The sequence below is a fragment of the Paramormyrops kingsleyae genome, chromosome 4 (genome assembly GCF_048594095.1).
Source record: "Paramormyrops kingsleyae isolate MSU_618 chromosome 4, PKINGS_0.4, whole genome shotgun sequence".
Classification (NCBI taxonomy): Eukaryota; Metazoa; Chordata; class Actinopteri; order Osteoglossiformes; family Mormyridae; genus Paramormyrops; species Paramormyrops kingsleyae.
The window spans coordinates 34,318,371-34,344,533 of NC_132800.1; the positions used below are offsets into that span (position 1 = coordinate 34,318,371).

Genomic DNA, 26,163 nt, shown 5'->3' on the forward strand with positions numbered 1-26,163 from the left:
TTTGGGCCTCTGTCAGTCGTTACGAAACTTATTTAGATGCTTCTTGGACAAACGTCAAATGGGCCGCCGCGAATTACGAACATTATTGTTTGAAACTAATGAAAAAAAACGAGTTATTCATCAACAAATATAAAACTGGGACAACGAAACCGACAACAAAAAGATACGCATGACAAGAAATAAAAACAATACAGAGAAAGACAGCAGCACATAACCTTGCAGACTCCCTCAAAGATTATTCACCCCAATCTCCCAGAATCCTCCAGTCCTACCTAGTTGACCCTATTTCAGCCTGAAGAACAAGTGCGGTGCTATAAGGGTCAGCTGGGTTTCATCACCTGAGATGATGAATTACTGAGACACAGTCATTTCATCTCAGCCCCTCACTGTTTCATTGTGCCCCTCCTCCCAGCACCCCCACCCTCCCCCCCCCCCCCCCCACCACTAGAAGAAGCCATTATCTCAAGAAAGATCAAAGGGACTGTGGGATAAAAACATGATTTTGTCAAGTACTTAAGGGACTCGTGTGACCACACGTGTCATACGGCCCTGAGACTCGCACCCGTGCAGCCCTGCGTCCAGCTCTGCAGTTGGCTGACCTTCCCAGCGACGAAATGCGACTCTGCATCTGTCAACTACAGGAACCTGTGCAAGGATTCCGGAATAATCTACCACAAAAGCCACGAGACAAGAAATATAAGCACGAAGAAAAGACAAAAACCAGTGCAGGAAAGGTGAAGGTCATGGTGAGGCACCAGAAGATGACTGCTGACAGTCACATCCTTCCTTTAACCATTTCAAGTCCAGATTCCTGCGTGAGATCTTTAAGGCCTTTAATGCCTCTAAGGCAACCAGACTCTTGTTCTGTACAGTCTGCCTCTTTTGCTTGCTTTGTTGTTTCCATTGAAAATTCAGAACACAAGGTCTTGCGTTTAATGTCTCGGTTCCAGGCGACGTGCACGTTTAATTTCCCCAGAGGCCAGGATAAGAATCGATCTCCTGCGTGTATGTTTGGCAAAAAAAAAGCCTTAGAGAACTCAGGGCACAAGCAACAGGAACGCGGCCCTGTTTGTGCGTGTGCCTGAGTGTCTGTATGTGTGTGTGGTGTGTGTCTGTATGTTTATGTGTGTGTGTGTGTGTGTGTGTGTGTGTGTGTGGACGCTTGCTCTGGGCACTTTGTGATCCCTTGAACACAGCAGCGGTGGATTTTCAGGCTAATGCTCTGTCGCCTGCTTTGTCCCTCCTCTTTTTTGCCCTGTCTTGTTTCTCTCTTCCCTTTAGATATCCCCACCCCCCCCCCCCCCCCACCCCGCAGGTCTATTCCGTAGGGAGGGTAAGTCTTTCTCCTACTGCTGAATGCACCTGCCAAAAGAGAGGGATACAGAAAGACTGACAGAGAGAGAAAGGGAGTGAGAGAGATATACAGGGATAGGAGGAGGGATAAAGGAGAGAACAAGAGAGAGTGGAAGAGGGTGATGGAGTGGAAAAGAGAAAAGGAGAGAAGGAGAGAAGAGAGTGGGGGAGGAAGAGAGGAGAGAAAAATGGAGGATGGAAGAGAATGAGGGAGCGGGAAAGAGAAAAGGAGAGAAAACAGTGAAGGAGGGAGACACGAGAGAAAAAGAGAGGATGAACAGAGTGATGGAGTGGAAAAGAGAAAAGGAGAGAAGGAGAGAAAAGAGCGGGGAAGGAAGAGAGGAGAAAAAAGAGGATGGAAGAGAGTAATGGAGTGGGAAAGAGAAAAGGAGAGGGAGAGAAAGGGAATGAAAGGGAAGGGGGAGATTAAAGGAGAACAACAGAAGAAAGAAAGGGAGTAGAGAGGCAGAAGAGAGGGACAGAAGAAGGAGAGAGGGAGGGAAGGAGGAGAAAGATTTATTACTACCATTTAAGTAAACAAATAAAATGGAAGACCCTTTGTGTAGATGAAACATCACAGTCAAAAAAATTGCAGACAGAGACAACAGTGTGGAGTCTCAGAAAGCTGGGGTGTGGTAATGCTGTCCAGTGCGAGGCCGACACTGACTCACCCACCTCGGGGCTCCACGCGCCTCTCAAGCCTCTCCCCCTTTCAGTAACACACCCACCTCGGGGCTCCACGCGCCTCACAAGCCTCTCCCCCTTTCAGAAACACACCCACCTCGGGGCTCCACGCGCCTCACAAGCCTCTCCCCCTTTCAGTAACACACCCACCTCGGGGCTCCACGCGCCTCACAAGCCTCTCCCCCTTTCAGTAACACACCCACCTCGGGGCTCCACGCGCCTCACAAGCCCCTCCCCCTTTCAGAAACACACCCACCTCGGGGCTCCACGCGCCTCACAAGCCTCTCCCCCTTTCAGTAACACACCCACCTCGGGGCTACAGGCGCCTCACAAGCCCCTCCCCCTTTCAGTAACACACCCACCTCGGGGCTCCACCCGCCTCACAATCTTTTTTCCAGGAAAACTCCAAGCTAGAACAAATAAACTTCACAAATGATCAAAAATGTGACTTGCTTCTCAATATGGAATGCTAGCAGAAAATCAAAATCTTGATGAATAAATCTTTTATCCCAAATTCTAAATAAATTAAACAGTGTCACTGTTCAAGGTCGACGGTTCAGTTTAGTATACTGACATTCTTATGTGTGCTTCCTGCAGACCATAGTGTCAAATATGGCACACAATAGAAACGGCAGCTGACAAAAACAAACTGCGCAGATAAACAAACACTTGGCACGCTCCAGAAGTGCATTGGCGATGGATCCTTAATAATAAAGTATTCGAGTGCTAAACAGGGTTTGGTGCGCAGTTAGTGTTTTTAGAGAAGCCTAATTGCCTGTGGATATAAACTGCTCCTGAATCTTGTGGTCCAAGTGCTTTAGGTCCTGTACCATCTGCTAGAAGGAGGAGAATGGAGAACAATAATAAATTATTAACAATTAGCAATCTGACTGTAACCGGAATATTACCATTTCTCAGTGCTGCCCCTATAGGCATTTTCAGGAACTGTTAGGGACTTCTAATAAAAACAGATGCTTCTCTGATTTCGAGGAGGGACAAACCATGTAATTAACTGCATAATTAAAGATGAAATTCTTTCATTTATTCAGCATAAGTAGCGTTCGTACAAGCCCTATAAAACACCAGACATAGAAGGAGGAGAAAAGCAAGCAGAAAAGATGAGGAGTCAGGAACCGCTTTGCCCTTCGTGTCTGACAGTGCCTTATGTGGTCCGTTCCGTGCAAACCTAGACCCTAAAATCCAAAATGGCAGCTGGTTTTCAAATGTCTTGTAAAAAGAACTGCCTCTTTAACAGCAGGATGGCAGTAATTGAGAAATGAGACATAGGACCCGTAGGAGTTTGTGTAAATGAAGAGACATGCCCTACGGCTGGCTGTGTGATTCTCGGCAAAACGCTTTTATTTATCTGTTTGAATTAAGTGAAACCAGGGCTTCAGTAAACAGGAAGAGTCATTACAATGCAACAACAATGCAATGCAACAACAATGCAATGCAACAACAATGCAAAACAACCTGTTCCTTTCAATCAGGAAAGGCTTCCCCTTTCGCTGCCATCGTCCCCCCTCCCTTTGGGTCAAAGCGCTACTCAAGGGTTCATCGTCCGTGGTTTGACGTCGATCTGGGACGTCGCCTGTGACTGGAGTGGGCCAAACCCCCCCTGCAGACTTCTGCTCGAAATTCCCAAGCCATCTTAACAGGGAAATAGTATTTTATACTGCAGCGACAAGAAAGACGGGACATTTTAAAATCCTCCTCATGGGAAAAATTGGAGAACACAGAAGGTTTTGTAGATTTTTTCAGTAACACTTTACTTGACAGGGCACAAATAATATAGTATTATGCTACTACCCCAAACTAAGTCATACTTACATATTGATTTCATGTTAATTCATCATTAATGAATCAGGGATGCATGTTTTATGTCAAGCAGTTGCTATATTTGTTACTATATTTGTTAATTCTGTAAACCTTTGTGAACTACTGAAGGAACCACTGAGGGAACAAGTCATGAATAACGCATGTGAAATACCGACCTCATGTTTGTTCATCATTAATGAATCGTGCCACATTCTATCTCAAGTAGCGACTGCCAGGACAGCGTGGCATGACGCAGGCAGGAAAAGAAGGAGACCATCCACATGTGGCTCCAAGAAACACTGGGATTTATTAACAAAACAGTAATACGAAGACAAAGGACCAGTGGGGGTCATATACAGACGGGGAGACACATAACTAAATTGAACTACCAAGGATCTACTACGAGAAGCCTAAAGAACAGAGCAAGGGAACAGAGGAAGACCAGGAAAGGAAATACAAACCAAAACAGGCAAATGCAGCAGTAAACACACAGACTTATATACATTCTGGTGCAAACTAACACAGGGAGGGTGGAGTGTGGATGGGAGAACTGACAGAAAACACTAAGAAAACCGAAACCCAAGACTACAAACACTGGGGAACGAAAGTAAAACGAAATGTAGAACATGCAAGACCAGGGAAGCGTCGGCCTCAAACCCACATCCCCCAGATTAGCAGACTGAGCTGCACGTTCAGCCCCCTGTGCTGTGCGACAGCCTCGGGACCAGGGGAAACACATTAGGGAAGAGTAGGAACTGAGGGGGGGGGTGGAATGGCCAGCAATGCCTACTGGATGCCAAATGGGGGAGGGTCACAGAGGGTGGGATCCGACGCTACAGACCCTGACATCGACTACATTTATTCATGATTCGTTCATGATTTCTACTTCAGTAGTACCTGAGTTATTAACTATAAGTATTTGTGCCCCGTCAGGTAAAGTGTTCCCATTTTTCTTATTAGAATCGCCATTCTCACGTCACTTATATGCAAACACAGTTTACACACATACTGTGATCCCATCCAGAACATCCCTTGCCTTGTACCCTGAGCTTCCTGGGATAGCATACAGGTTCTGTGAGACTCCGAACTAGATAATCACCTATGGAAGATTAATGGATGAATGGATGGATTTATGCTTGCTGAATAAAACTCAAATGCGATCTGCAGAGACAGATAGTGGGTGAGGGGATGCTGTCAATCCCAAGGTGCAATTCACAGGGCCCTAAGGAGCACACCTGCCTGAAGATGTTAGATAGCTGCGATATAGACTATCACAGTATCTATTTTCAGCTTTGTGGCAGCCAATGAGAGGACTGAATAATGATACTCTTTTCTACTTCACCAGGTTCCTCAGAGTCGCCCTCCGACGCGAGACGCAAAATGTCATTGCTAAGAGTTCTAACGCCGGCAGAATTGGGAAGCATTATCATACCATTTGCACACCGCGACCTTTGGAGTGCCCAGGTCCTCTATTCGATACTGCGGGAGGGACGCACTTTTGTTTCCGCCCGATTTAAAAGGACAGCAAGTCACACGGAAGCGGATTTGCCCGCCAACGGAGACGATAAACTTTATTCAACAGTCGGGCTCAAGGACCTGAGTACAAAGCGGGGGGAAAATATCAGGAATAATTTCACTTTAAAGTCAAGCAGCAGTACGAAGGTCAGAGATGACACAGAATAAAGCAAAAGAAGACTCACAACATCCCCAGTCCCACTAATAAGAGCTACACTGCAGGAAATAATGGTTTGCCTCTGTTGTTCGTTTCCTCATTTTCTCAGTTGCAAACCCCCTCCCCAAAGATAGATTATGTTAATTAGCAAATATGAAAATATTGACATATTACGTGTTGTATGGAATTAATTAGGTTCATCTACCAGATACATGTTTGGGGTATTCCCATTTTCCAAAAGCGTTGTGACTCTTTCCTAATGTCACTAGCACATGTGATATAGCTAATCCATATCTCATTGGCTTTTTAAACTACTTAAATGAATTAGTTAAGTTGCCTGGATGTGAAATGTAACAAATACTGTACATGAAATGGCTGAGGTCCCCGGAGGAGAGGTTTGGGAACCATTCTCCTAACCATCCTACTAGATATCAGCAACGTTTTGGGGAACAGAAGAAATTCTTGTTCATTTTGTATTGGGTTATCCTTCATTTGCACAAGTTCTAATCTTCTGATGTTAAATTGTTTTCCGTTCTGAGCACATATACACTGAAATTGATAAATAGCTTTAGACGTATCCTTTGTTGAAGACTGTTGCACAGTACTGTATTATACACACATACGCAAACACACACACACACACAGGTTTGTAATTATATCTTTGTGGGGACTCTCCATCCATTTCTATGGGGAAAACTCTGATCCCAACATGACAATCTTAACCCCTACCCAGCCCTAACCTTAACCATAAGTAACCTTGAAAAATAGTCTCCACGCCATCAAAAAAAATAGGTTTTTATTAGGTTTACATTACACTGTGGAGACCAAATGTCTCCCACAATGTAATGTAAACCAAATCCACACACACACACACACACACACTGTGGAAAATGTAGAGGTGCCAATTCATCTAATTAAATTGCTCTGATTTCCCCCTGCACATCCAGCGGCTTGTATCCCATCTCAGGTCAGCCCTGTTCGCTGCCTTGTGGACGGGCTCCCAGCACACAGTGTCCCTGTGCTAGACAGGCGGTTATGGAAGGCAGAGGAATGGGGCGGCTGTTTGAATCAGCTAGTTGATCAGATACTCGGAGCATGTCCAATCAGTAAAGGCCCATTCCGCCCAGACAGAACTCAAAGACTTAGTATCAACGTTCATCCCAATATTCCATCCATTGTCCAACCCGCTTATCCTTCTGGGTCGCGGGGGGTCCGGAGCCTATCCCGGAAGCTGCGGCACGAGGCGGGGAACAACCCAGGATGGGGGGCCAGCCCATCGCAGGGCGCACTCACACACCATTCACTCGCACATGCACACTTATGGGCAATTTAGTAACCCCCATTAGCCCCAGTATGTCTTTGGACTGTGGGGGGAAACCGGGGTCCCCGGAGGAAACCATCCCAATATTATAAAATTAAAATATCGGATACTGTGTTCTTTTAGACATCGGCCAGCCCTAGTACTGTATGTTCTCACATGTAGGCTATAGTAACGCTACACCACAGGCCAAAAACACTCAGCAAACTCTGAAAAAAAATACTACTCACATACTATGTTGAGAGTATTTGTAGTTCATTACTTTATGCCTCTGCTCAACAAACGAGCAAAAGTAGTCCACAGTTTCAGCGCAGTCACAGCCTAGAAGACATAGGGTGGCCAAGGAACACAGACGGAACCCAGTCTTGGGCCCTAACAGTCGCCCCGAGCCTGGAATCTGAGTGGCAGTATGCGCTCCTCTCTGCTGCTTAACAAGCCCCATCTGCTGTAGCAGCATAAGGATCCCTATCGCGCATAATCACTCCTAGAAACTTGCTTTGTGTTTCATTTTAAGTGGCTGCACCTTGTCAACAATGAGCGACTCTCAATCGCTGTGCAGCCAGTCAGTTCTTCCTGTTTTGTTTTTTGTAACTTCTTATTATACAAACAAATCGAAAATTGTTTGACCTTTAAAATTTTCTACAAAATTGCTTATAGTCTACAAAAGCCAAGCGAAAAAAACCCCCAGAGATGTCTCAGCACACAATCCCAAAGCGATTTACATACACAATTTTTATATAAAATAGATTATTACAGAGTGTGACCCTCCAATGAATAGGGGGAATGGAAAATTAATGAATATTACATATAAATCACTCAGGTTAATGCTTTCCAGGACGGGAGATCTCACACACAGCTCCAGTGCAATTCACTGCTATTTTACAAGGCAGGGTACAGCCAGGACTGAATGCCGGTCCATCAGAAGGTACAGGGCAATTTAAAGACATTTAGAGAGCGTTTAAACTGCCAGGAGGAAAATCACACACACTCAGAATGTGTGACATCCACATGCACGACTGGTGCAAGAATCGAACCTTCAACCCTGGAGATGTGAGGACACTGCTCTGACTATGTAGTCTGGTAAAAATCTGTTTGACTGTTTGATGTAACTACTTGGTCATGTTTTGAATAATTGGACGTTTTGAACACAGCCGAATGATCATTTCATGGTTTTTAAAATTAATTTACGTCGTGAAACAATAGCCCCACCGTCCCTCGTCGAGAAAATTATTTCTCACTCCCAGCTGCCCAATTTCAACGTGCCGCTCCCCATTTTCCGAGAATGTTGCAGCGGTGGTGCTTGGTGCAGACACCTGTATACGCTAATAAATGGAATTAAATTTTGCTTAGCTTAATGGCTCAGTGAATAGCAATTATAATAGCAATTTAAAGCAGTGACATGTCTTGCAGCAGTGATTTAATTTGTCCGACTGACATGTTGATTAGGATTCACGCGTAAGCTATTTCCGTCGGCTGCCCGCCGCGTAGATTGCGTCAGGTGACTCCGCAAGCGCCGTTTTTGTTTTTGTAAAAGAGGTTTTAAGGGGATTCACCCTGGTTGCAGTACTGGTGTCAGAGCGAGTTCAGGCGAGCGGGCGAGCAGGCAATTGGAGCAGTAAATACGGGTAAACAGGGTTTATTGACAGCACATAGAATTATCTCACAGGCAACGTTAAAGACAGACTAAAGGAAATGTACTCGAACGCGGACTGAAATACACAAGACAAGCCGGAAATAACATGAAACGTCTGGTAACAATCAGGGTTTCACACGAGGTTAGTGAGGGGGCGTGGCACACATGAGGATCATACGAGCAGGTCATGACAACTGGCACATATTTCTGATGAGGTTGTTTGGAAGGGAACAATGTAAATTAGATATATTAATTATTATACTTTTTATGATTAACAGAAATGAGTCAGAAAGCGACAGTATTATAACGGTCTCTGAAATAATTTTCATTTACGATGCGTGTGAGCTAACTATGTTACTCTAGCTCAGCTGGTTGTATATACTTGAAGCACGAGGCCTATCGTGCCGTAGGCCTACATTCATTTTTTACAGACTTGGAGCTGTACTTGATGTCTCGCAGTAGTTCTTCAGAAATATACTGCCCTCTCAAAGCTGTCATTTACGGACTGTGGAAATGTAAAACGTTTTTTAAGAAAATACATTGTCGTGAAATGGATCAGATGACATTTATTGGTTTATCCTGAGAACTACTAATTACATCACTGTTGGTTTTTATTACCTCTGTATGGATGATCCAAGCCGTCAGCAGGCCTGAAATTACCCTGTACCCTTATGAAGGCTATACCATGACCATAATTGCATGAATATTGAGGGGGAATTCACTATTTAACCATCACCAGCACCCCCCCCCCCCCCCACCACCTGCCACCATATGAATGTAATTTAACACTCACAACACCAAGAGCAAGACTGCCACCCCCTTGGCACTTGCCACTACAAATTGTCTGAAGCTCTACAAGCAGGAAGGTCTCAGTTGGCCTCCGTGTGTGTAGTGAGAGACTCCATGCTTCTGATCATGCCTGTCACTCCCACATGGTCCCGTATGACCTGTGGTCTGTGAAGAAACCCACCAGCTTGTAGGGGGTAGAGAGGGGGCGGCCATATTTAAATGGCCAGGAAGAGCTGTCCATCGCATGCAAGCATTTCTATCACTGTACACTGGAAAAGGTTAAAACTCATAACATCAAGTCTGCTGAAGGCTCTCAATAATGAATATCGAATCTATTACAGAGGTAATGGGTAGTAAATTATTTTAGGAGCAGAAATGTCGAAAATAAACTTTAAAAGCCGTAGAAATGGAAGTCTTGGAACACTTTCTAGAAAGGAGTGCAAAATAAGTCTGCTTCAGAAAACATATAAACAAACCCCAGAACTGTGTTATATACTTGGCTGGATATTTGACTTTAGGGAAGCCTCAATGTACTGATAAACTGATTAGTTAATAATTAGCGTTAAATAATCACACAGAAATGCCGAGACTGGAACAGGAAGTCACTCGTCATAGACACCAGGAAACATGACCTCGTCTGGTTGTTTGTTTTGTATTCCGTTGCCACCTCTTACACATTAGTTTGAGTCTTGAACTGTGCTGCTCTTGCTAATTTGCATAAATATACATAATAATGAGTCGAGTTCCTGATTTCGGCGTGCGCCAGGCTCATTTGACTTATCAGTGCGTAATTATAACTTAGTGTTGACACTATAACAAAAATAGACCAATCACAGTATTGGTGCACAATGGATGTGGATGCTAATTAGCTCTTGTGAGGTGGTACAATTAGTTTCAGTCTCAGTGAAATATCCTTGCCATACTGATTCGTCGCTCGTAGAAATAAACATTCCAATCACTTTTAATTATATACCATGTATAGCTTTTTTGACTATTTCCTGCAGTCATTTTCTACTCGTTACCTGTTTGATAAACAGGAAATGCAAGTCTATTTGGAATTCATTGTAAGCATATATAAAATGCTTATTTCAACTAATAGTAGACTAAAATGCACAGTCATTTGCAAATTATTACTACAAATTATTCCTGAAAAAGATTTTTGTTAGAATTTTATACCCGTGCTACATATAGCGTTCATTTTTGAGGGGAAACTTTTGTTTGTGTGTTTGAACAAGTAATTGGTTTGTTTGTTTTGTTTGATATGACTTGTGTCAAACCTCTCCCCATGATCCATTATGCTCCAGTTAATTTATTCAAGAACGGATGGACAATTACTGTGAACCATGAAATCTATTAATTGACCGTAGAAAAGCAGCGAATGACAGCCACATTTCTTAAAGTCCCTCCTATGAAATTGCAGCATTTAACTTTTAATTAAAAAAACCAGCCTGCAAAATTACATTAGAAATACAAACATCCGCTGTGATCCAGGCGTGTTTCATTTTAATATCCTGGAGAAATTATACGCAGATGAATAAGTGAGGCGATACATATTTATGGGGAGATTAGTAGCATCCAGCCAACTGGAAGCTAATGCCTTTAAAATAATTTTCCTCTCTCGGTTGACCAGTGATGACATTTCTGTTAATATAACTTCATAATGTGAGTTCTTAAATTCATGCTACAAAAAAAAAAACCATGAAAGTCACTGTGTAAATGAGGATAACAACATAAAAGAAACGAAAGCATATACACTCGATATTTTTTCCCCCCATAGATTAATAACAAAAATACACTTCCAAGTTAGAACCAAATGTACACAACACTTACAGGCACTTTTATTAACAGTCAGCTGTATGTGTACATTAAAAATGGCTCAAAAATGAAGTACCAGCGTATATTGTTTTACCCACCAGCTCCTCTTCGCTAGCTTGCCTTTTGTTTGTGTCTGTCTCCATGCTGTTGCTGTATGCAGGAGTTGTGAGTGAGGGGGAGGTGGGTTGGGTTCCGAGGGGGAGGGGGAGGGACAGGGCAGGGTGAAGTTGTGCGAGAGACGGGCAGGGAGAGGAGAAATAGGTGAACTGGTAGCTCTATGAGTATAATTGTAAAGCTATATAAACTACATCGATACAAACAGTATCGTCTCATCCTATATCTCGCACGAAAATATATTGATATATCTTAAAACCTTGATATATCGCCCCCAAAAAATATGAAAAATAAAGTTTTTCTTGATTGGTTATTTGCAAATGTTCCATAAATATGATTGGCTGAAGGAAGAATGTGTCCAAAACAAGAACATTGTTTGCAGTAAGTCATACGTTAAGGTAGCCTGAGGTGGTGGTTCAGTGGCTTGTACTGTTGTGTCATATATAGGACTAGGGGTTTAAACCCATCCCCCACTCCGTGTCTATATGCATGCGTGTGTATGAAGTTGGCATGTTCCCTCTACGTGTGCTGTGTCCTTTTCTTCTGCAATCCAAAGACATGCAGTTAGGTGAATTGGCGTTTCTAAATTGCCCATCGTGGGAGTGGGCTGTCATCTTGTTCAGGGGGTGTCCTATGCTGCCTGTGCTGGATAAGTGGTTGGAAGATGAAGGGATAAGTGAAGAAAGAGTATTTCAGATAGGGATTTTTCTACTGACGCTGACCAGGAAGTGTTATGAGATATACTTTGTTGTAAATGTGTGAGCGCGTGCCCTGCAATGGGGATCATTGTGGAGAGAATGTATGTCTTTTGCGCTCTGTTTTCCGGCAGGAGCTGCAGACTCCGTGTGGCCCTGTATGGGGAACACAGTTGGAAGACGGATGAAGTTGAAATGACGTGTAATTTTGCACTACCTTCATTTATGGCAAAACGGCACCTCCGAGCTCTGAAAAGCTGACAGTCAACACCTACTGATTTATGACTCCGCGTATCACATGACCGCATACGCACCTGCCAGAGTGTCTCATTATCCAGTGGGGGGGGGGGGGGGGTGACCATGGCGCACAATATGGCACTCGTGCGCAGTGTTAAACACTCTTGTGAAACGGATGTGACACGAGCCGAGCTCAACACGATTTGAGGGGATCTGGGAAGAGCTTACTTCACCCGCATCTGCGGAACTTCTGCGGGCTGGCTGAGATGTTCAGAATGACACCAGCGAGCGTCACCTCGCTTCGGCGAATGAAAGACGAGTCAAACTTCTGGAATGTGTTAAAAGGACAAAGCGGGAGGCGGGAACTGACTATCGAACAGTCGTCTCTCGGCTTTTGAGAGCAGTTCTCAAGCATGCTAACCGAATTCAAAACAAACGTGCCGCCTATTCTCACAACTGTGTATTTATTAATAAACCGGCCTCTTAAAACTCTATGTGTGGAGAATTCCCATTTAATAATCATGTGCATGGAATGCTAAGTGTCTAATTCAGACAGATAATTTTGGGGATTAACAATTCGCTCGCCCTCTTTAGACCACAGGGTTTTGACAGCGTTACACATTAAGGCAATTATCTACGTCCAGACAGGGACATTATTTGGTCCACTTGTCGGGATGAAGTGACCTCGCACCAGCTCAAAAAAGCTATGCCATAAACTAAGAGTTATAATCAAGAACAAGAACTAGGGAAAAGAAAATTTGTGTGGAGACGATTATTTTTTTCTACATTATGATTTTGTGTGCTGGGTAAGCCTGCTAATAGACTGGTTTGTCCAGGTTAATAATGGATGCACTGGGAAGCACCATTGCACTGATAAACCATGAGAGTCTAATTGCTGATTAGCCCAATACTTTGGAGGGGCTGATAATGTGATTGACAATTAAATTAAGTGCTCGGGTGATGTATGGACGACCTGGGCGATAAACGGCTGGGATGGAGAGCCATCGACCAGCTGCGATGGTGTTTTTATTACACGAGTGTGCAGCCTCATCGTTTTGAGTCAGAAACCTCCTGATGTCTTTGCTACTCAGACTCACTGGTCCACTCAAATATTGCATCTACTATGTTTAGGGAAACTGTCAGTCTGGGTGCAAATTGAAGAACGATTAACAAGAATCATGTCATCAGCAAGAGTGAAGGAGGTTACAATTTCATAGCTCACCCATTCATCCATTCTCTGTAGCCATTCAGGGTTGGGGAGTCTATGGGCACAAGGCAGGGACAAACCTGGGTGCACATCTGGGGATCATTAGGGACATATGGGCAACTTGATAACTTCAGCTAATCTCAGGATGCTTCTGGACTGAGATGGTTGGGAAACTGGAAACACCATGACCACATGGGAGAACATGCAAACTCCACGAACATGGAGCCATGGTGGGCACCTAAACCCGGCTCCCAGAAGGATGGGGCAACTATGCTAACCACTGCACCACCGTACCACCCCCTGATGTCATAGCGCCCTATAGACATTTATTTTTAATAGCCCTTCATTTACTAAAAAAAATGTGGCACTGTTGGGGTGGCATGAGACTTGGGGTTTGAGTCTCTGCAATGGCTCCATCTGTGGAGTTTGCATGTTCTCCCCGTGTCATCGTGGGGTTTCTCCCTGGTACTCCGCTTTCCCCCCACAGTCCAAAAACATGCTGAGGCAAATTGGAATGGTGTGTGAGTGTGCCCTGCGATGAGTTGGTGGCCCATCCTGGGATGTTCCATAGACTCAGGACCCCCTGTGACCCTGAATAGGATAAGTGGTTTCAGGGGATGTAGGACTGGCGCACTGACCTGCTAGTAACTGTTAAAAACTCCAGTATTAGTCCCTGTGAAGCATACTTCATCACCAGAATAGTGCTGTACAACTAATGCAAGGAACATGACAGCACAACATGGAACATGCAGACATCACACTCAAATACCGTCCGCTATAGATTTTAAGGAGACGACAGCGATGCCAATGGTTGGTGGTAAGCAGAATTTCCAGTGGATGTGGCAGTTAGACTTTCTCAAGCATGTTTCTTAGAGATGGGAGTAAGGGTGCAGATCTGGCTCAGTTCCAGAAGGACATACAGTACTGGCAGGGCTGCCAACTCTCACGCATCTGGCGTGACACTCACACTTTCAGATTTTCACGCTCCCGCAAGAAATCTTACGGTAAATTTATATTACTCCATTACAAAACTAAAATTAGCTGCATCGGAAGCATTGGGATAGTTTGCAAACCCAACACACTATTTGCAAGTTAATAAAACTTACATATATGTAAACACGTGTGTAGACTTGTCTCGAATAAAGAATCTTACGCCAGCCAGCTGACCAAATTTGGCGAGACTGCATTGGTCTGGAGTCGGAAGCATCTAGGTAACGTGTCAGGCCGGTTTGGTAATATCCTCTGTTTCAAAAGCGATATTGGCTGGATGCACGGAGAGATTGGCAAAGCCCAGAAACTGCACTGCCGATGTTTGCCGGGTAGAAGGACGGATAGAGCGAGGAGGGAAATGTGAGGAAATGTCCATGTGTGGTTGTTTATGCATGTGAGTAAATTTATAAGGACAACGGGCTGGATATAGTTCCAGCTCTTTATGTTACATCGTACAGCACAGCATCAATTAGCAGATGCTAAATGAAGTAAGACAAATGCGTGTGTTGGGGGTTTTCCCTCCCCCAAGACCTTAATTTACATTTGACTGGGAAGAATCACCTGATTCATCAGCCAAAACAACATAGCGGTCGAGGATTTTTCATATTTCACTTTCATATTTTATTCAGGCAACAGACACGCTTGTGCAGGGGCCAGAGGGGGGGCGCGGTAATATTCTAAGCAAACATGACGATATGTATGGCTCTCGCGCAGGTTAACACGGTGTCTTGTTAGCAAGTGTTTGCGCCGAACAGCAAAAAACAGTCAAGGTGCATGCAGATTTTAGGGGTTAACATAGTGTTAAAGTTACTCTTAAGCTTGAATTGCAATAAAGTACACGGCATAAATTATATAGGCCTATTATTATATGCATAGAGTTCTTATAATATTACTACATTTTTGCTTGCAAACTTTGTCTCATTTTTGTAGTGTTGCGGAAACGCGGTTTTTTAATTTAGTCTAAAATATTTTCTTCTGTATCTCTTGTGCTACCTCTGTTATTTAACAATTAGATCATGGTCTTGTGCAGTTAATAAGTCTCACATTAGGCTGCGAGGCAATCAGACCAGTGCAGTCCACAGCGGATAATTAAAGGTAAGCAGGAAAATCTGTAACCTTTCGCGCGGCAAAGTCACAGGCAAATGGGCAGGAATATTAACACGTTTGTCGGTTCCAGTCAACTTAAGGACATAAGTATGACACGAAATGCATGGCAATGGCATCACTGAAGGGCCCACGACGTGACTGCAAAAGTGGAGCAGAGCAAAGGCGATCTGTGGGTGTTTCCGGCAGACGCCTACACATGGTCCGTTTGCAGATACGACGCGCTCACAAGACGTACAGGGAAGAAGCGCATTACTATAGAAGGATGACAACATCACGGGCGTGATACTGACAGGGGAATCAGGAGCACGGTCTTCGGAGGCGAAGCAGCGGCTGCAATACGGGGAGAGAGAATAAATGCACCTTTAATAACACACTGCAGCACCAGCAGGAAGCAGCACAAGGGATACGAAGATCATTGTCGCCACCCAGTGGACAAGTTTGGATCCACCACTCCCTGTCCCTGGAATTCAGTTCCTGCGTCAGAAAGGCATCCTGGAGTTCCCAGCATGAAGCAGATTGTACAGGTAAGGAACATCTCTGATCCAAAATGCGAAGTGTGCAATCAGAAGGCCTTCCAGAAAACGAATTCTTCTATCCCAGAATCGAAATGGGTTAAACACACTGACCTTTCCAGATGTTTTCCACGTCACTTGCGAACGGTAACTATGGTATCTCAATCTCTCATTTTTAACAGTTTGCCTGTGTCATGGGCGTAAATTATGGGGGGAGGGGCTTGAACCCCCCAATAAATCAAAACCGACTAAATTGGTCGAGACCTCAAACCAAAGTTACGCCCTTGACCCGTTTTTATATATAAAAAAAGGTTATTTGTAGGGCTTTAAAAAGATCATTTGAGTGTATGACGGGCAAGCGTCGGAGGCGATAAAACGGATAGGAATCCAAAGAAAGACGAATGTACAACAATGAGACTAAATTTTGTTTAATGTTTTCATTCAAAGTGGCCTAATGTAATTACACATATCATTAAGACGTTGCCCTTAAAATGAGAGATATTATCGACGTAATCATCTGTTTCGTTTTGGTTTGTTGCGAGGACTCCCTCGTTGATGCCTCCCGTGACCTCTCGTTTAAACCCCCGCAGTTTCACCTTAAAACACACATTCAAGGGAGTCTGACGTGGGCTTTCTTCCACGGTGCGAAGCGAAAACTCGATTTGCGAAGGTAAAGTCTTTTAATTGGCTTTAATTTGGACGGTTCTGCCGCCCTGTTTCGCACATTAAAAGCTTTTTGATAACTTGCGAAAGTACTGCATCCAAAATCAAAACTATGAATATTAATGTTATAAGCAATAAATAACACATTGTAGGAATTAAGGTTTTTAGTGAGATAAAGGATTTTCCCCCTCTGGGCCGAAGCAGATTTGTGACGTTTGGTGAATTACTGCATAAACCCCATCAGTTTTTTTTTAATTTCTGCTTATTCGAGTTCCCCTTTGCGGAGAGGAAACACTTCTGTCTCTGATACGTGTTTACAAACAGTTTAAGAGACGGAAAGCTCTAGAGGTAATGACTGCGACACGGAGGCAGACTTAATTAATGCATATATTCAGAAGTAGAGATAATGACTACTTGCTTAGGGAGCAAGGGTGTTGTAATGTAACTGCAAAGTATCTCCTGCCCTGACGCTCTTTTTAAAACCGAAAATCCTGCAAGAGATTTTTTTCCCCCTCATGCAGGCTGCTGTTCTGATGTAAACTGTAAGATTCACGCATGAAATTGCAACACATAATGAAAACCTGTCAACTAAGCGCAGTGACTGTGAGCAGAAAAAAAGAGAGAACATTTGCACTGTATTTTGACACTGCAGCCTAGCGAGGAGATGCCACAGTGGTGAACGTAATTATATAGTGTCGCTCAAGTAAAACCCCTGTCTCGCATCTGCAGCCAGTGACACAAAAAATACCCTTAACCATAAACGTGCCGCTCTGAAACAACCATCATGACATAAACAGGCCATCAGACTGGGCCCCATCGCGCACAGAGATTTTTCATCGGAACCTCTTTCCTTAATTATGCATTGCGCCGCTGTGCTTTGTGAAAAAAATGCATAATGGACCAGATATAAATAGCATAGATAATTAACCACTAATTGGCCAAATTAAGCTGAGGGAGAGTGTTGGGATGGGAATATGCATGCACGCGGTCCCTGAGGAATTTCATTTTGACAGCCTTGATATAAATTATAGGAAAGTCAGCATCCCAAGCAGGCTCGTGTGCTGCTGCTGGATTGTCCTGCCAGATGTGTCTCCACACCACGGATGAACATAAACAGCCTGCTGCCGGATAGCTTGCAAAAACAATGGCTGTGGCTCTTTGTTTGCTGGAAATGCTGTGATACTGATACTGGCTATTTTTCTTTTTTGTTTTCTTGCCATCGCAGAAGAGCTGTTTGAAAAGACACAGCTTGGTCTGTTAAGAAACGAGCCGCTTGGGACTTTTGTGTTTTTCTTGCTTGCTGTATCGTATAGCGCGCGAACTGTGCAATACAGAGCCGTGGGCTAACAGTTCAGTTAAGCGTTATTGTAATGACGGAGACCGGGGTGTAGTCGCAGAATGACCCATCGCCGTTTATTAACAAAAACCGAAACCACTAAAGGTCGATGACAGGGGTAAATGGTAACAGCGATCAGGCGGATGACCGCCGAGCAATACGAGCAGCCGGCTGAGAGCGGTATAAATATAATTAAATCGGAAATCGGTAACAGGTGTTTTAGAAAACCGACGATGAGTATCGGGGTCAGGGTCGTTGTTCCGGTCTGGATCCTGGAGCCGGAGCTGGCCTGATTAGTTTTTCCTAGCGCCTTTATGCTTCATCAAAAAAATCAATGTTAGTCACGTTCTATATGCAGAAAAGGGGGGAAAAATAACAGCCCAAGCTCAATTCTGCAACTCAGCCTCAGCATTGGGAGCTTGTTAGATGGTAGCTATTAGTTGGATGAAGGGGCCCTACACCTCGCGGGCTCGATGGCTGCCAGACGGTCTCCTGGCAACCCGCGCACAGGGCCACCATACGAGGGGCAGGCTGACCCGCGTCATTGCATAGCGGGCCTCCGAGGAAACAGATGGACACTTTGGCACGACCTTCTGCATCCCGAGTTGCGCCAGCAAGTGGGGGGAGGCGGGGCGGGGGGAGATCGGGGGCCTGTGGGTGTTGGGTCGGCGGGGTTTGCCTGCCTGGCTCAGCCTGTGCGCTGCGCCAGCTGCCCAAAGTACAGCTGTTGAGAGCCACCCCAACCGCAGGAAGCGGGGGGTGCCGCAGAATCGAAGTAAACCGTCTTCAGTCATGAGTCAATTTTTTTTACGCAGAGACCTCAGACATGGTCTGTATTTCTAATTAAAATAGACCCATGGGTGGATAGACAAACAACTTTGTACTTCTCTGTTGTATTCTAAATCTCCATGCAGATCCCTTTCATTTTTGTATCCATTTACTTTTTGTAATATCTTTCGTAATGGTTTTATTGTTAAAGTGATTTTTGTGATTAAATCATATTCATTATCTTAATGTTAAATCCGTGTCAGTCACTGAAGGTCTGACAGAATGAAATCATCCACCTGTACTTTTGCGGATGACAACAATATGGCTTCTGGGATACAAGCTCCGTGCAGCAGAAGAACAGAGATCTGAGTGCGATTTTAAGGTCACGTGACCCTGAGTCATCCACTCGCGCGCCGCCGTCCCGCCGGACCGCCTCTGACTCTCTCGCCTCCCTCAGGCGCGAATTACTTACCGGGATTATTAATGGACTTCACCCCGCGAGAGTTTTCCCCCCCACACCTGCTCAAGCCCCCCCCCCACAGACGTGCTGCACTAATATAACGAGGGCTGACCAGAGCTGAGCAGCAGGTAAAATTAGAAAGACGGCCAGAGAGAGAGAGAGAGAGCGACGGAAGGTGTGGATGACGGTAGGGGGGAAATAACAGGAAGGAGACAGACGTGATGGAACACTGAGATCTGCTTTAGCTCAGAGGGGCGTAGCGCTGACGCTGATTGGATCCGACAGTTCACAGGCACCATTGATGAAATTATTTCAGGGAGTGTGTTTTTGACAGGAGTTAGTGAGGGTTCTGATGGCTGCCACCTTCATAGGAAATGGCTGTATTCTGTCTGTCTGTCTGGTCCGTCCATCCATCTGTGTGTGTCTATCTGTCTGTCTGTCTGGTCCGTCCATCCATCTATGTGTGTCTATCTATCTGTCTGTCTGTCTGTCTGTCTGGTCTATCCATCCATCTATCTGGCCCATCCATCTATCCATCCATCTGTCTGGCCTGTCCATCCATCTATCCATCCATCTATCTATCTCTATCTATCTATCTATCTATCCATCCATCCATCCATCCTCTTCCACAACCCCTTATCCAACACGAGGTTGTGGTGACTCTGCAGCTGAGATATCCCACGATGACCTGTTCTTATAATCACTGACTGCATAATAGGATGGCTGGGGTGGAGGAGGAGTCAGGTGACCCGGATGATTGTGGACATATACATCACCTCTTCCTTCGCTGTTTGTGTGCACTATAAACCGCACTTTTCCCCTCCGTAATGCAGCTCAGGCCCAGGTGCCCATGCCCGTCCTTGGGCTCACCCTCCCTGCCTGCTACCCACATTGTGTTTTTCCCCTCCCATCTGTGACTATCAGCCTTTGTTTCTTCCCCTGCTTTCCCTGACCAGCTGCTTGTTAGCCCCTGTACCCCCATCCCCCCATGGCACGTGACTTGGTTTGTAGTCCTGACTACTGTCGTCTTGTAACTTTTCTGGCACTTTCCTTTTAAAATCTATATCTGAGGCAAAAAAAAAAAAACTCATGAAAAACAAACACTGTATATCAAATAATCACCACACTACAAATAATGTCAAGTTTCAGCAGTACAAGTGCTTAATTACTTATCTGTTAACTATGCTACACTATACTTAAAAAAAGACAAATTGGTATGTATAGGGACACCGAAGTCTTTAAAATTCTAATGTTGTGTTCTGTGCTGTTTTAGCATTCGGTCAAATTATTTTCCAGCATCTTGCTCTATGCATCTGAAATCCAATGTTGTGATGGAGAAGGGATGGAAAGGGATGCTCCAACGGAAGGCTGTGGGCTTCTGGCTCCCGCCTCCAGTGCTGGACGTGAGTTCGATGTGGTCCTCTGAGCAGGGCAGCTAACCGAAGACACTTTAGCCAATATCCATCCCTGTAAACATGGAGGACACTAAAAATTCTAACGAGACCTTTGATTGGTTTCTTCTGTTTCCTCCAGATACAAACCAACCTGCTGCAAAGAGCAAAGATGCTGTGCTTTCTTACACGACTTGTCTCCTCAGGCAAGTTAAATATCCTTTGATGATATCTCTGGATCTACACAACAGATCTCTGCAGGTCTCACAAAAGTCTTACCTCATCGTCAGTGCAAGGGCTTGCTGAAGAAAATCCCCGCGACTCTTTCTCTTGACTGCACTGTACATCTTATTTAATGTGACTCAAAGAAAATGATTTATTCTTTGTTTATCGTCTTTATGCCCTCAGCTGCATCTTTAAGGAGAGATTCAAAGGGCAAGGCCGCCAGATACAGATAAGATACATTGTATGTGTCTTGAAAGAGAAACACAGCTGTGATAATTACTTTTTTCTGTGGTTGTGTAACTCTCTTTCATGCGCTATGCAAATAAATTATGTAATACGATAATGTTGATCATGTAAACAAATGGGGAATTGAGTGATGAGTGAAGTCTTGATTTGAAATAGATTTGCATCAGTGGTGCGTAATTTGTGATGGGAACTAAGTCAAAGCTGCAGAATTGAGGAATATTACGGCTCCCTGTTCAGGCGGAAGTGGGATGACTGATATGGAATATGATTCAAAACGGGAATAAATCGATCCTTAATCGATTTGTGGATTTCTGCAGTCATCTGAGTCCGGGAAGCGATGCCGTACAATAAGAATTAGCAGCGTTGTCATTTTAAGAAGAAACGAATGCAGGGGAGAACTGCAGTGAAGAGGCGCCGACGTGGCCGTTTACGGGAACGGCGACGATAAAACGGAAGCACTAAAGTTAACATTCGAAAGAGAGCAAATGAACAAGTTGCTGGCAGGGAGTTTATCTACAGGAGCCTGCGGCAGGCAGAGAGTGGTGTAGGGTGCCACAGGGACCTAATTAAAATGCTCACCAGGGGGCAGTACTGGTGTGTGCTGAGATCAAGGAAAACCAAAGTCTGGAAACATCACTTTGAGTAGGATGGGGAACATCTCGCCGTCAGGAGGGCCTCACACTGATTACCTAGCCACTTTCACTTTGAGACGACACTTTAATGACTTGATGGACCTCAAGGTCTTCCCCAGTCCCCACGTTTCCTCGCCGTCCCCATCAACGTCCAATCACAGTGCAGTAACTAATGGGTATTGAGATGTTCCAGGTGACACCTTGTACTTGCTTGGACGTCACGCCTTGTGCAGAGGTCAGCAGTGGTCTGTGGCTGGATGTCAGGCACAGGCTTGTGGCTCCAGAAACACGAGGAGTGACTCCTCTGCATCCCCCCCCCCAAAAAAAAATCACCAACACCCTTTTTATGACAATCTCACCAGCCGTTTCTTCTCACCCGTGTGGTTGAAGGTTAATGACAGAAGATCTTTTTAAAGTACCTCAACGTCACACCATAATTATCTGGCGAAGGCATGCAGCTCTTTTTAAGATGAATCAGTTTTCTGCTCTGTTTTGCCTTGTGGTCGCGATCGGCCTGTTTGTCTCGCGTTCATATTCCATGACAGCAAACTCATCAAAGCTAGCAATTCTGAAATGAGAACATGTATCGCTTACTGCGGCGAAATTCTTTTGTTACCCAGCAGTTAAATGCCCTCCTCACTGAACCTCACATTTGAAACACATAGTTACAGAGTCACAAGAAAGCTCACGGTTTTAAAAAAAATGCAATGCATGAATTTTTCAGGTGTAGGATTGCGCTATATTTGTTGGCAGGCCTCCTCATATATCCCCCTCATCTCCGCCGTGGGAACGTGGGCAATGACAAACGTATTCCTGGCAAATGCCACAGCAGCAACTGAGCACTCGCAGGCGCTCGGGGGGGGGGGGGGAAGAAGCTGTACTGCCAGGACTTTAGTCATCAGACTTCGATGTCACTTGCCTAAGAGAAACTGAGATCCATGACCAGGGGCACCTAGACCGAGGATCCGGGGCAGTGACAGGCCACTAGCCAAGGCCAATGCGGAGCTGGGCGCCGTGGTTGACGTTCAGAATCCCCATCGGCTTACCGCCATCGATGTAGCTTCCCAGTGACTTGTCAGTAGAAGGTCACCCCATGTTACTTGCTAGGTAAACTGAGAGATGGACATTTGAGGTCCAGAATGTAAAAAAAATCCCAACCAGGATTTTGTTTCAACCAACCGATTGAGTATAAAGAGTGACAGTCACAGAGTACTCAACTGGTTGGTTGAAACAAAATCCTGGTTTTGGATTTTTTTCTTTCTGGACCTCAAATGTCCACCTCTGGCTAAACTTCACAGAATTGATATTTTGATGCTGACCCAGAAAACCCAGGCTGGAAATCTGTACAAACTTGGACTGCCTTTGGTCCAGCACGCTTTACAGTGACCCAAAAGATGAACTTCTAAAGGAGATCATTGCTGCAGCGTGAGTGTTGTGTCGGCCCAGCCAGGTGGGCAGTGAGGAGATTTGCGTCCTCACATGCAGTGGCCATTTTAAAAAGTCTGGGGGCCCTCAACCTCACTCTCTTCCGCCATGGTAAAATGTATTACCGTTGTCTTAGTGTGAGGTCTAAATTAACGCTATCAACAAAGAGAATTACATAAGTCCTTTGTTTTTACTTTTGTGATAAACAAAATACACAAATAAAGCAGATTTGTCGTTGCAATGTATTATGTAATCAACCGCCCTTGGGGGCCCCCTTCCCAGCTCGGGGGCCCCAAGCCATTGCCTGCCCTGCATGTCCTGTCACTGCGCCTCTACTCACACGGGCATCAAAAGCCGAGATCTCTGGCCATCATCCCGTGTGTGTTAGAGCTGCTGTTGGACCACCGATGGGGACAGCTCTGTGTGAAAGCACCGGCGGCGGAGAAGAACAGCAAAAACGTCTGAAACACACTGTTTAAAAAAAGCAAATTTGAAGCATAGCGGCGTGGATCAAAGGCCTGGGTCTTAGGTTGGCAGGCGAGCTGACAAAGCCAGCTGTCAGTCACACGGAGACGCCTCCGAGGGAGGAAAATCCCTGTGGAATCATCTGCACCAACTTTATCTCTCATCCTGTCCTGTACTGCGTGGGCCAAGTCAGGAGGTACACATCAAACCAGCTGTACCACATCCCCCCAAATTACCGGCGTTTCCGTCGGCATATTTAAAACCCTGGAGTAAAACGCATCAGTTATTTACAATTATTAAAAGGCTCAGAGGACTGAAGCATGATTTACAGTCTGATTATCCAACCCGCAGCAGACTAATTGCATGATGAATATAAACAATATTATAAATATATTATCCTAGTTATGAAACACAAAAGATGTAAAGCACTTTTTTCCCAGAATATACTCAACATAGTATTTCAGTAAGATGTTAATTTAGTCACTGTTATATCCATCAATCCAACCAGCTTCCAATGGCTTACCCAGAATGGGGTTGTGGAGTGTATCCCAGCCAACACAGAATGCTAGGCAGGGGACACTGGATGGGATGCCAATGTCACTGTCATATGTTTATGTAATTTTTGTTACTATTACTTAGGTTTGATGTGAATTTAGCAATTATTCAGTGGAACAAAGACGTTTCATTTTCTTCATGGTGTGCGGGGTATATATTAGTATCGCCATATCTCTCCCTGGACACCATATTGAGTTCTTATTTATTTATTTTCTAATGGCAAGTAAGGCAAACACATGTTGACAGATGAATTATTCATTTTTTTTTTCCTTGCATGGTTGGTGCCGAGGGAGTTTTGCGACTCGCGCCAAATGAATATGCCGCGAAGCTTGCCAGTAACGAATGCTGTCAGACTCCCGACGCGCAGGTGGTCATCTTCATTTTCGGGTTTCTCCTCTCCACGGACATCTGGCTACCAGGCAGCCTCGCGGCTTATCGCTTCAATTTATTACCGTCTCAATGTTCTCATGGTGCCATTTTACCGTACCGGAGGACACTGGGGGAAAGGGGCGGGCGAGCTGAGTGTGTTATTTAAAATACAGCTGAACGTGAAAGCATCAGAGAGTTTTCAACTTTTCAAAAAAAAAAAAAACAACTGAATGTGGCCATTTTGATTAAATGTGTATTGATACAATGACTACATCTACTGGATGATAACAAAATGACATCCTCGCTTTGAAAGGTCTCAGTCGCGAAGATCTGCATTGATGTTCCTCTTTTTGTACACTAGAGGGCGGTATAGTAAAGCACTTGCACCTTTAATGGCAAATACGATGAGTCTTTAGACAAATGCTTAAAATGCTATTTAACACCGGAGCTGTTCACTCCAGCTTTTAGGTTTGCTGAATGATTATGATAATAGGGTATAATCCATGTCAGGGAGGACACTTTGAGCTAGGACAGGACATGGATTATCTGGTCACCCTATTATCATAATCATTCGTAAACCCAGAAGTTGAATGAACAGCGCTGGAGTTAAATGCCATTTTAAGCATTTGTTTAAAGACTCGTCGTATTTGCCATTAAAGGTGCAAGTGCTTCACTATACAGTCCTTCATAGCTTTGAACTATGACATGATTTGTAAAATGCCATTTCAATTAAAATGACAAGGATTTCATTTAAGCGCCGAGTTCTTGCTGTGTGCTTATTGGTCAGTCTTCTATAATCATGCACGTGCCACTAATATCAATGTGAAACAGCAGGATAAGTCTTTCAATTAAGGAAACAAACCAGTCAAAGCACAAGAATAATCGAATTATTTAGCCAAGCACAGGAGCCTTTCGGTTTTAAAGCAATTTGTAAAACCTGAAGTAGCTCAGAGTGACATGGATTAGGTCTAGATTGTGTACCAATATGGGACTAGCGTCAGAGTGCACCAAAATGTTCTCATGATTAAGGAATTAAAAGCATATACCAGCGCGAAGTTGGGTTTGCCTGATAATGTACCTAAATGTACTAACTGTGAGTTTACATACCTTACTTTGTTGAAAGGAGAAAATGAAAGGGAATAGTTTAATTATATTTGTTTGAGTGTTGCGCTTCGAGTTTAGTACCAAGCAAACAGAATTTTAAGTACAGCAGGGCTTTTGAATATGTTAATAGGTTTGAGTGATTTTTTTTTTTTTTAAGTAGGCAGATGATTGCTTGCTACCGCGGTTGCTTTTCCCTCCCTCCCCAGCCTTCTGGATTCCCTTGGCCGTAAAACTGCGGGGAGACTCGAGGCATGACCAATTTTTGTAGCCCGGAATAGCGTTAGTCTTCCCTTAACCCTTCTCCGCTAGCTATTAGCGCAAAAGTTATTAATTTAATCGATTCATCCGGAAAGTAAGTGAAATGTGTAAACTCTGTCTGTGTCGCAAAGAAATTAGCTAGGGGAAAAAATATTTTAACATAATTGTGTTTTGAACAATTAAGGAAGAACATTTTAATATCTTTTAATAACTAGGTTGTATCATTAACTGGAAAACTAGGCAGGGAAATACCACTATAAAACTGAACTTACGTAGCATTATAAAACAATAACACTACAAAAATCTTAACGAGTATATGCCT

At 44.3% G+C, this 26,163-nt stretch overlaps 1 long non-coding RNA gene across 2 annotated transcripts; it reads left to right on the forward strand.

Moving 5' to 3' along the window:
* The first annotated feature begins 14,595 nt into the window (after window positions 1-14,595).
* On the forward strand, window positions 14,596-21,333 carry LOC140589049 (uncharacterized). Of its 2 annotated transcripts, XR_011990238.1 has the most exons (4): window positions 14,596-15,420; window positions 15,503-15,956; window positions 20,468-20,574; window positions 20,705-21,333. It is a non-coding gene; the product is annotated as an uncharacterized lncRNA (long non-coding RNA). The 2 variants fall into 2 exon arrangements; XR_011990237.1 differs by having other exon boundaries at window positions 14,596-15,956.
* Window positions 21,334-26,163: the final 4,830 nt, after the last annotated feature.